General features: G+C 41.1%; 1 non-coding gene across 1 annotated transcript; it reads left to right on the top strand.

Moving 5' to 3' along the window:
* Positions 1 to 13,018: 13,018 nt before the first annotated feature.
* On the top strand, positions 13,019 to 13,093 carry Trnat-ugu (transfer RNA threonine (anticodon UGU)). Its single transcript has one exon. It is a non-coding gene; the product is annotated as a tRNA-Thr (tRNA).

A 13,093-nucleotide genomic window follows, 5' to 3' on the forward strand; every position in this document is an offset into this window, starting at 1 on the left:
GGTGAGCTTCAATCAAAAGCATCACATAGCCGCATAACTCAAGTGTTCTGTTTGGTACCACTTCATCTACTGTGTTGGAACAGAGGTCGTACTGAACTCAGTGAAGCTATTTATCGTGTATATGATTAATGTTCTGCTGAACTTTTAATTTTTTAATGATTAATGTGCTGCTGAACTTTTAATTTTTTAAGTCCATTTTCAGTCGAAAATATTCATGAACCACATTTCATTACAGATACATTTGTATGCAACGAACTTCGCAGTGAAATCAGAGTACACTAAATTTTTTCACCTGAAACACATGGTTTTACAGCACAAAAGTCAAACAAAAGGCACACGCAAGTGAAGTGAGTTTTCTTCATCGCTTTTCGAGAGCTGTTTTCCTCTCTCGCTTCCTGTGAAATTTGTGATGAGAATGTCACTATTAAAAGTTTGGGACTACCTGTGTTAATCTCGCGTTAATCTCAACCTGTTTCTACTAGAGCTCCGTATGGACAGTGGCTATTATTTTGACACTTCGAACTGCTGGTCTTGAATTGACCGCTACGGTATATTTAGCCAACCCTGTTAAAGAAGTACCGGTCTCCATTCCTCAAGCCGCAAACGCACACCTTTGAGCTGGCGCTCGATTCGGAAGTAAGAATACCTGCCGCTGTCAGTACTAGCCGACAGTGGGAGGAGAGCTGGCGTCGGAAGGTTCCTGATCACCAGTCTTTGCGTCACATTCCCGTATTAAATTCTAAACCGGTCTCCAGTGTTTCGTGTACTGAGGGGATGTGACCCTGCGGAAGAAGGTCTGTACGTCGGCTGTGTACGTTAAGGCGCCCCCCTTGATGCTATTCGAGAGAGTAGGCTGTGTGGCGCCACCGGATTTCACGGTCTCAATTCCCTTCATCCATAACAAGACACACCAATACTACAGAGTACATACACTTATCACAGTCATCCACAAGCGACGTAGATGCACACTTCATACTTCACAACAGATAATGCTTAACTACCTTGCCATTGATGGCGACGCGGAATTCACCTACATTTACATCCACGTAGACACTCCACAAGCCACCGAACCGCTACCATTAATTTCATTCCCTCTTCTACTCCCAAATAGAGTGAGAGAAAAACGACGGTCTATATATTTCAGTGCCGGCCGAAGTGGCCGTGCGGTTAAAGGCGCTGCAGTCTGGAACTGCAAGACCGCTACGGTCGGAGGTTGGAATCCTGCCTCGGGCATGGATGTTTGTGATGTCCTTAGGTTAGTTAGGTTTAACTAGTTCTAAGTTCTAGGGGACTAATGACCTCAGCAGTTGAGTCCCATAGTGCTCAGAGCCATTTTTTAATATATTTCAGTCAGAGCTGTACAATGTACACTGAGGAGCAAAAGAAACTGGTATGCCTACCTAATATTGTGTATGGCCCCCGCCAGCACGCATAAGTGCCGCAACGCGACGTGGCATGGCCTCAACTAATATTCGAAGTAGTGCTGGAGGGAACATGACTCCCGCAGAGCTGTCCAGAAATCAGTAAGAGTACGAGGGGGTGGAGATCTCTTCTGAACATCTCTTTGCAAGGCATCCCAGATATGCACAATAATGGTCATGTCTGGGGAGTCTGGTGACCAGTGCGAGTGTTTAAACTCAGAATAGTGTTCCTGGAGTCACTCTGTAGCAACTCTGGACTTGTGGAGTGTCGCAGTGACCTATTGGAATTGCCCAAGTCCGTAGGAAAGGGCAATAGACATGAATGGACGCAGGTGATCAGACTGGATGCTTACTTACGTGTTACTTGTCAGAGTAGTATCTAGACTGCACAAGCCGATACCCCTACAGAGCCTCCACCAGCGTGAACAGTCCCCTGCTGACATGCAAGTTGCATTGATTCATGAAGTTGTCTGCTTACCCATACACATTCATCAGCTCGATACAATTTGATACGAGACTCGTTCGTCCAGGTAACATGTTTTCAGTAATCAACAGTTGGGTGTCGGTGTTGACGAGCCCAGGTGATGTGTAAAGCTTTGTGTCGTACAGTCGTCAACGGTACACGAGTGAGCCTTCGGCTCCGAAAGCCCATATTGCTGAATGGTTCTTACGTTACACTTGTTGAAGGCCCAGCATTGAAATCTCCTGCAATTTGCGGAAGGGTTCCACTTCTGGCACATTGAACAATTCTCTTCAGTCGTCGTTGGTCCCGTTCTTACAGGTTCTTTTTCCGGCCGCAGCGATGTCGGAGATTGGATGTTTCACTGGATTCCTGATATTCACGGTACACTCGTGAAATGATCGTACGGGAAAATCCCCACTTCATCGCTACCTCGGAGATGCTGTCTGCCATCGATCTAGCGCCGTCTGTAACACCACGTTCAGACTGACTAAAATCTTGATAACCTGCCATTGTAACAGCAGTAACCAATCTAACAGCTGCGTCGGTCACTTATTGTCATATATAGGCGTCGCCGACCGCAGCGCCGTATTCTCCCTGTTTACGTACCTCTATATTAGAATACGCATGCCTACACCAGTTTCTTTGGCGCTTCAGTGTATGCTGGCGACAGTAGAATCGTTCGCAAGTCAGCATTGGCGCCTGGTTTCAACCAGCTTCCTGTTCCCAATACTATCTGTGCATTATAACATTCAGTAAGCGATAATAATTCTGGGACCATTCCTTGGATGCTCCTGTAGTTTCCTAAAATCATATTAATCTTTTCTATCTGTGATCTGAGAGGACCAAGATTCTCTGAGGTTGCTGTGGTTGATTTAACAGGAAAATCCTCTTTGCTCCCAAGGGAGGAGTTCTCTAACCTAAAAAAGCCCCATGAGCACGCCACACGTACTCCGCTACCCTAGTAGACGCTTCCTGCGTGTAGCGCACGCCTGACCTATTAAGGGGAACCATACAATTCGGATTCGATAGCTGAGGTCGAGAAATTCGCATCCGATACCGTCGCAGAGTCGTCTGAGCTGCTCCAAAGCAGAAGACCGCGATACGATGCTACAAATAGACAGCCTAGCCTGCACCCCACGTGCGTCGCTAGTTGTCTTCAGCAAACCAGCCAGCCGCCGAAAGCAACCGAGGATGGCCTCAGAACCCAAGAAGCAGGCGTCATTCGTGCCGACATGTGTCAATACATGCAGCCGGTTGCACCCAGTGCGTTCGATTGTCGCCAGCAAGGCCTCCTCCACACCATGGATGAGATCTCCCGGCAGACTGAACGCACACTGTAATTGTTTCCCGCCTTGCCTGCTATCTCACTGACGGGCTCCTTCACCCGCCTAACATTGGAGCTCCCAATTACAAGCATACCCACTCTCTGTACTTGTCCGGACAGGGCAGGAAAATCGACCGCTGGCCCAGCAGGAGACGCATCCCGTGCTGGCTCAGAGTTATCATCAACACTGGGTAGCACCTCGTTCCTGTTACTAAGACGTACGGAACCAGGGCCTGCTCCCACTTTCTCCTTCCGCCCAGCGACATGCGAACCCACCAGAGTCTTCGACCCACTCTGGAGTGAGGACGGACCGGTCAGATGCTGTGTATCAGAAGCCGCAGCGACGACCGGGTCAACAGGGGATTTCAGTGGCACCAAAGCTGCCGCAGGTCTCGTCGCTGGCGCACCGACGTCACCGCAACATCGAGCGTTAGCTAGAAGCTTGACCACGGTAGCCAACACAGCTTCCACCTGTTAACGGACAGCAGCAAACTCTCCTTGTATCCGCTCACAACAAGCACAGTCCATACCCATATCGTACTGTGTGTAAAATAGATACAAGGTCTCAAATGGCGCTATTGCGTTTGAAAATATATCAAAGGAGAATAAAGTACACTACTGACCATTAAAATTTCTTCACCAAGAAGAAATGCAGATGATAAACGGGTATTCATTGGACAAATATATTATACTAGAACTGACATGTGATTATATTTTCACGCAATTTGGGTCCATAGATCCTGAGAAATCATTACGCAGAACAGTCACCTCTGGCCATAATAACGGCCTTGATGCGCCTGGACATTGAGTCAAACAGAGCTTGGCTAGCGTGTACAGGTACAGCTGCCCATGCAGTTTCAACATGATACCACAGTTCATCAAGAGTAGTGACTGGCGTATTGTGACGAGCCAGTTTCTCGGCACCCATTGACCAGACGTTTTCAGTTGGTGAGAGATCTGGAGAACGTGCTGACCAGGACAGCAGTCGGACATTTTCTATATCCAGAAAGGCCCGTACGGAACCTGCAACATGTGGTCCTGCTGAAATGTAGGGTTTCCCAGGGATCGAATGAAGGGTAGAGCCATGGGTGGTAACACATCTGAAATGTAACGTCCACTGTTATAAGTGCTGTCAATGCGACCGACACGTGTAACCAATGGCAACCCCATACCATCACGCAGGGTGATCGCCAGTATGGCGATGACGAATACACGCTTCCAATGTGCGTTCACCGCGATGTCGCCAAACACGGATGTGACCATCATGATGCTGTAAACAGAACCTGGATTCATCGGAAAAAATGACGTTTTGCCCTTCGTGCACCCAGGTTCGTCGTTGAGTACACCATCGCAGGCGCTCCTGTCTGTGATGCAGCGTGAAGGGTAACCGTAGCCGTAGTCTCCGAGCTGATAGTCCATGCTGCTGCAAACGTCGTCAAACTGTTCGTGCAGATTGTTGTTATCTTTCAAACGTCCCCATCTGTTGACTCAGGGATCGAGACGTGGTTGGACGATCCGTTACAGACATGCGCATAAGATGCCTGTCATCTCAGACTGCTGGAGATACGAGGCCGTTGGGATCCAGCACGGCATTCCGTATTACCCTTCTGAACCCGCCGATTCCATAATCTACCAACAGTCATTGGATTTCGACCAACGTGAGCAGCAATGTCGCGATACGATAAACCGCAATCGCGATAGGCTACAATCCGACCTCCATCAATGTCGGAAACGTGATGGTACGCATTTCTCCTCCTTACACGAGGCATCACAACAACGTTTCAACAGGCAACGCCGGTCAACTGCAGTTTGTGTATGAGAAATCGGTTGGAAGCTTTCCTCATGTCAGCACATTGTAGGTGTCGCCACCGGCGCCAACCTTGTGTGAATGCTCTGAAAAGCTAATCATTTGCATATCACAGCACCTTCTTCCTGTCGGTTAAATTTCGCATCTGTAGCACGTCATCTTCGTGGTGTAGCACTTTTAATGGCCAGTAGTGTAATACTAAAAATTGCTGTGCAGATTTATCACTGTGCCCTGAGACCACAAATAAATAGAAATAAATAGAAATAAATTTCTCTACTGAAGTTGACATATTTACAGATGCCTGTTATTAGAGATCCTGTATGCTGAAAAGTTAGTGCATGAGACAAATATTCAAACTAGAATGCACTGATCTAAACTGTGTGCTGTCTACTACCACAAAATTAGAACATAGTGGCGTGACGGAGTTTTTGGCGACGAGGAAATTTACACTAGGAAGCCGCCCTACAAAGGGATATTCACAAGACTTACGCAACACAAATACTGCGATTAATTTTTTAAGCACCAGTCTTCACAGTAAAATACACACGCACAGTTCACTTCCTTTGCAGAAGCACGTGAAAAAAAAAAGACTAAATTTATTTACAGTTTATCAGACAGCTGCTGCTGCTGCTCTGATGCGCGTCCTCTCGGCTCGGCGGCCGCTGCTACACTGTTTATTGTAACGATACACTAACAAGGGAAGTGCGTGACCTCCAACGTTTAGATCCACATAAAAATGTGCTTAGAATATAAATAGCTCATTCAGAAAGCAGTGTTATGAGCCATTCGCATGTAAAACTTCGGTTCTTACCACGATAAGCATTTTTTCAAAGAAAAAAGAACCTCTGGTAACGCCAAGAAACACAATATCGTTATATAGGACGAAAAACTCACATATTTCAGTGTTGTGCCTTATTGATAAATTTCCTTCTGCTCAAAATAATTACGATACATTAGCAAAAGTTTCTTCTACTGGCCTGATAGTGTCACGTAGTCTCCAAAGTCCAACTGTGACATTTCGATGAAGAGGTCAAAAAAAGTGGAACAGAATAATATGAACATTCGACTAAGGCCACTTTCAGTGTCAATATTATTGTTTGAAAATGTTATTAGAATGACGATTGATATTGAAACTGCTTGAATGTGGATGTGATGATTGTGAAAATTCGCTGTAGTCAGATGTTCATATTGTTCCGCTGCACTTTCCTAAGACTACTTCACTGAAATGCCAGACTTGTTCTCTGAAGACTGAACAGCTGTGCGAAACTATCAGGTCGAAAAAATTATCGCTCAAACAACGTAACTGTATTAAGTAGCGGGGAATACAGCAATAATTCACTATTTCGGAATTTGCGTCATTTTGATCCTTTTGTATACTAATTTTGTTTCTTCCCGTCTCATTATTCCTCGCTTAAACCATGTCTCTCGTAGTAAGAAGCACTGTTTTGCTTGCGAGTGGCCCATACCACAGGTTTTTCAGACCTGTAATTTAAATTCCAAGCACATTTTCAAGTGTTTCTGAGCGTTCGAGGGCACGCATTTACATTGTTAGCGCAAGCAAACGGGTAACATATACGACAACTAAGAATTTAACATTAAGAACGAAAAAAGTATAAGAGTAATCAAATCTCGTTGGGCCAGCCTTATGATCTTTACTTAAATGTTTCATTAGCAGACAACGAAACTGCAAACGAGAATTTGGGTGAGCAGAAGGTACCATGTAAAAGAAAACTTCAGTTAAGAAAGAAATTCACAAAATTTTATTGTAATTTTAATTTAGCTAACATCAAAGGTAATAACAGAGATCGTTAATCTGTGATCATTTACCCCAAGTTGGACCAACTTCACGAAGCTATCTTGAAATCTTGAAGTCAATAAGCATAACAGGAAACACATTAATCTGAATTCTAGCACAGTGTTGAATCTAACAGTCATAAAGGACATTCACTCATCATGTTAGTCGCGGTACATCAACAGCTCCTGTTCCACATCTTCATGGCGACTGAACCAGTAATATTCCAGGATAATAATGTGGTCTTACTTTTGGAATTCGAGGATGATTCTAGATTTCCCACTTTCTACAATTTACAACTTCAGATCGCAAAATGGAAAGTTTGCACAATGGATGCACTACCCCAAGTGGTAACTCTGATGAGGGATCCACCATTACATCTTGTAATGGGACCTAGGTTTCTAGGGAATCCCAACATTTGCGGTGTTGAAGAGATGCACTGTACTGAAAAGCCTTCTAACTTTAAGTTTTAAAAAAAGTTTCTAATTTGGAACGTTAAATGTTAATTCTCTTCTGAAAATTGGGAAAAAGAAGGAATTGGAATTATTTCTACAGAAGAACCAGATACAAATTTTAGCAGTGCAGGAAACGTGAATCTCAGATGAGAATGTAGTTGGAACACAACATTACATAATTTACAAAGGGAAATCAGGAGTAAGAATTATGGAACACATGCTAATGTTTGGAGCAGCATGTTATGTAAGCAAGAATATCGTAGACACAATAACAGAATTTTTGTCGAAATCAGAAAGAATGTGCAAGCTAACAATAAAGTGCAAGAATAAAAGCTGAAAGGAGTTTATTGGGCATGCCTGTATGTGGCGCCCGAACACGATAACAATATTAATGTAAACTAGTATACTATAAATTTTGTACGTCTCTGATATGTTCTACAAACCGGACCGCTGACTGTGCACGACTGCAGAGCCAAAGATACTGTTTCTGGTCTGAGATTTATTGTTAGAGTTAGAGAGCACTTGGCGTGAAGATGTAGGTAGCTGTCTGTGAGTGAAAGAGGATGGAGGATGGTGTGTGTGTGTGTGTGTGTGTTCTGTGAAGCCACCAAGTGTTGGATTAATGTAGGAATTGCGAGAACTTGTAAGCAGAAGTCTTTGTGTAAAAAAGATAAAGATGTTAAACAACTATCATTTTCGTTTTGCCAGAGCGTTTGTATAGATGAGTTAGCTGATAATTTGTAATTGTTGAGTAACACCAGAATGTACATAAACTGATTGATAAAAAGGCTAGTTAGATATTTCACTTTTGTAATGTTTCTAAGATTTGTTAACAGAGCTATATGTAATTTCATGATTTGTATATATGCCCTTTTAGTGACGTTAGGTAATACTTGCTGTATAAATCTCATTGTCTGTGGATCAATTAGTAACATGCAGCTTCAACTGTTGGAAGTTTTTGAAGAGCCAAACTTAACTTGCAATATAAATGACGGCAGTTGAAGCTACAATTACTAATTGATCCACAGACAATGAGATTTATACAGTAACTATTATCTAACCTCACTAAGAGGGCATAAACACAAATCATCAAATTACATACAGCTCTGTTAACAAATCTTAGAAACATTACAAAAGTAAAATATCTAACTACGCATTTTATCCATCAGTTTACGATCATTCTGTGGTTATTCAACAATTACAAATTATCAGCCAACTTATCTATACTAATGCGCTGGCAAAATGGAAATCATATTTATTTAACATCTTTACCTTGTCTGCATGAACACTTCTGCTTACATGTTCTCATAATTCCTACATTAATCTAACACTTGGTAGCTTCTTACAGCCCACCAATGAAACTGCCTACTCCATCCTCTTTCGCTCACAGGCAGCTACCTACAATTGTGTACCAAGCGCTCTCTTCAACAATAAGTCTCAGACCAGAAGCAGTATCTTTGGCTCTGCAGTCGTGCACAGTCAGCGATCCGCTTTATAAAACCTATCAGAGGTAAACATTGTTTAGAGTATACTACTTTCATTTTAGTTTAAATTAATGTTATTATCGTATTCGGCAGCCACATACAAGTGTGCCCCAGTAGGCTCCTTTTAAAGTTATACCTTTACAAATAGCCTTGTAAGCGTAAATGACTATAACAGAAGAAATCTGCATAAAGTAAATCAGTTTTGGCATCTTCTAGAATCTGAAATCTTCTACATACCTACTTCTCGGTGACTTTAGTGAGCAAGCTGGAAAGGAAAAGGTACTTAAGAATGTTGTAGCCAATGCCCAGCACACTTAAGAACAAAAGAAAGTTTGATCAATACATGTAAAATGTTTCAGTTGAAACTGATGTTCACACATTCCAGGGAACAACTTCGAAAAGCCGAAATTTGGATATCTCTAAATCCAAGCCTTTGATCACATACAAGGAATGCCATGGAAATTGTGGGTGTTAAGGTATTCAGAAACGGGGAATTTGGTTCAGATCATTATTTCTCTAAGATTTAAGTACGATTTCTCCCATCTAAAAAAAAAATGCAACCAGGAAGGAAATCAGATACAATTCCAATATAGCTAATATTATAACAGAAAATACAGAAAAATATAGAGAAAAAATTCAGACAGCAAAACATGGTGACTGGCATGAACTTCGGGTACAAATTACTAAAACATCAGACTTTAAGACTGGCAAAGAAGAAAACAGGCAATGGTGGAATGAAGATCGTGAAGATGCACTAGAACAAAGAGCTCAAAAAGGGAGAAAATGGATATGTTCAAAGAAAGAACAACATTTAGAAGAATTCATACATCAAAGAAAAGAAACATCAAAAATAATACGAAAAATCAAAAGAACCCTCTAAAAATCTCAGCTTAAGGAAATATAAGAGTATTTTACAAAAAAATTATACTAAAAATTTTCACCACAGTCTTAAACATGTACTTGAAGGGTATCAAGCGTCAGTTATTTTCTTCAGAGATGAAAATGACACAAAGAGAAATGTGAAATACTAGCAAAACTTTTTGACAGACTCTTAAACTGTCTGCTACCGACAATTCCATTGGAACTTCCAGCCATACCACAAAATCTGGAGCACAATTTCCCATCTACAGAGTAAAAAATTCATGAAATCATCGAATCACTCACAGACAACAAAGTAATTGATGAAGACTTCATTACAGCAGAATTATTGACACGGTCAGAACCAACTGATTTTTGAGAATATCTGGAAAACAGACCAAATTCCAGAAGAGTGGAAAACAGTGTTAATTTACCTGCTACATCAATAGTGAGACAAACAAAATACCAACAATTACAGAAGAGTATCATTAAGCCAGTGGCATGCATTGTATTATCAAAATTTCTCCTGAACAGAGTTGTAGAAACTTCAGACAAACAACTGAGAGAATATCAGGGAGGTTTTAGAAAGGAAAGATCCTGCACAGAACAGAGTTATTTACTTACAATCAATAATTAGCCACGGAATGTTAACCAGCAAGTCTATAATAGCATAATTTGTTGATATAGGAAAAATCATTTGATTCGGTATACAGATAAATAATAAAAAAATAATTTGATAATTTGGTGTTAAAGCGAAACTAATAAACACAAATACGATATGTTAAGTTAAATTTATGGAAGAGGTATCTCAGATATTTGAAATAAAACCCACTTTAGAGAAGGGAATAGTTTATCACCTTTACTGTTTAGCTGCACTCTAAAAAAATTACAAAGATCTGGAATTTGGAGTTAAAGAATCACAAAATTTAACCAATAATTCTAGGAAGTGAAAAAATGGAATTAAGGTAACTGTCTGACTTTTGAAGATGAATTTAGAATACTTTCAGGAAATCTGAAAGATGTAGTTATTCAAATAAATCTTCTGGATGGAATCGCAAATGGGACTAGACTCAAAATTACAGGTGAAAAAATTAAGTTCATGACAAGTATAAAACATAGACCAAAATTCGTAGAAACACAAATAGGTAAAATAGAGTGAAAAGGAAATTCGAATGTCTTGGAAAAACTTCGCAACAGAATGGACTAGAAAAATTTGCAGTAAATGAAAGTGTTAAAAAGATAAAGAGAGCATATAGTATTAAAAACAATATTTACAACAAGAAGAGGGTATCTAGAAAAACTGAACTAAAACCACTGTGCCACAGTGGTATGATCAGAATGTTTGTATTGACGTGAGTGCCTACAATGAACTATCAACTGAAAAGAATAGAGATATTTCAAACAAGGATAGTTAGAAAAATAATGCGTGCAAAACGAACTACAGATGACTGGAAAATGAGAACTAATAAAGAGATCTAGAGAAAATATCAGAAGTAATGGCTAAAAGAAGATTACTATTTTTCACACCTTTACAGGATGAATGAGAACAGCCTCACGAAACAAATATTCCTGTATTTCTTAAAAAAGATATCGACAATACCACGGATTACAGAAATAAGAAAGGATCTACAAAGATACAATATCAAAGAATCGTAAATACCAGACAGAAATGTTTTTAAGAATAAATTTTAAATTTAGAAGGCCTTCAATGTAGAAGATATAAGAAATGAGGAGCAACATGGACAGAAGAAAGGAAAAGACAACTTGGGGAGAAGATGAAGCAGTACTGGAAAAACAGAAAGCAACAAGTAAAGAAGAGAAATTGAAGTTGTTATGTGATCATAGTTAGTCAATTCAAAAAATTAAAAAAAAAAAGACATTCATCACAGCCATTTGGAAACCAGGTCAGTCTTCGCCTCCACACATGGGCACAGTTGTTCAAATGGTTAAATACGGGAGAAATAATCGCAAGACACAACTTATTACTGCAAGCGAACATGGAGAAAAACGAGTTCTGGCACTAAATGAACCAGTTGGAAACAAAGTTTGTCCGAACAGGAAAGTAGTTTCATTTCATGTATCCCCACTAATCAGCGTCTGATAACCACAAGCCTTTAAACCAATTGCTTACAACATTAAAAGTATTAAAAACATAGCAGCCCTGTAGCAGAAATGTTAAATACATTTATAATAAGACTAGTGAAACGTAACTGATCAGCCGATGCACATAGTTTACCGTACAGAACATCTTCATCAGCACAAGAGGGACAGCAACGGGTAGCGTAAAGGCTATAATTGTGCAACGCACTGTTTACGTAAAGCTGTAATTCCTTGTAACCACTTTCAGGAGAAGTCATGATAATGCGATGATTTAAAGAAAAAAACAACATAACCATTTTTAAAATAAAGGTTAAAACAATTCTGTGTAATAAAATATGTCTCGGGTAAAGAATTAATCTATTTTTATACTATTAAAACGCCGTTGTATCGAACACATGCGATGCTCATCTTTATGACTGTAGCCGAGTGACTTCTCCAGCATGCTTGAATTAGTTCCAAAACCTTTCCCAATCATCAGCAGATTGGTAATGGCATCAAACCGCTACACACCGAGCCGTGTACACCCCATGCTGACTGGAACTCGCTTCACTCCACTAAACTATCAAAGGACGTTGTATAAGCGTATCTATAATGTAGTTAGAACATATTAATTCTCTTGCAGAACTTGACCAGCAAAAGTGACAGGCACGTGGCCACTCAAATCACAATCGTTATTGCGCAACTTTCAGACTCGTCATGCAACTGCTAAGCACACTCTGACACACAGATTATCAGTCTGCAGTCATAGGCGATTAGACATCTGAGTAACTGTCGGTCAAGAATGTGAGAGAGGCCCCCTAGCCGCCGGCGACAAGGATACATAATGTCTTCACAACACTACAACCGCCATACCTAGGAGGGAGCTGCAACGCATGATAATGAGCAGAGACGATCACTATCGATTTATCGTATTCGGGCTAGTAACAAATTGGTTCAAAGCTTTTAGCCTCTCGTCATTACGCATGAGCACTGATCACGAATGAGTTCGAGTAGAAACATCGCAGTTCTTTCTTACGTGACACATGTTCGCCAATTTAAAATATCTTTAATGAATAAAAATTAACTATATATGACGGTAGTATCTGTTCCCGAAAGAACAGTTACCGTCAATGACCATGCAGCTTTGCTAGAAATGAAATGATAATTAAATAGACACCCTAGCTGCAAGCAGGCGTTGATACACTTCATTGGGGACATGTTGAAAATGTGTGCCCCGACCGGGCACTACGAATGTAGTGTTGTGGACATGTTGGGAATGTGGATCTCACGGGGAGCGTGCAAGGGATAACTCCCTGCAGACGCAGTATCCTCTGTGCCCGCGGTGGCTCAGATGGATAGAGCGTCTGCCATGTAAGCAGGAGATCCCGGGTTCGAGTCCCGGTCGGGGCA

The sequence above is a fragment of the Schistocerca nitens genome, chromosome 5 (genome assembly GCF_023898315.1).
Source record: "Schistocerca nitens isolate TAMUIC-IGC-003100 chromosome 5, iqSchNite1.1, whole genome shotgun sequence".
In the NCBI taxonomy this organism is placed as follows: domain Eukaryota; kingdom Metazoa; phylum Arthropoda; class Insecta; order Orthoptera; family Acrididae; genus Schistocerca; species Schistocerca nitens.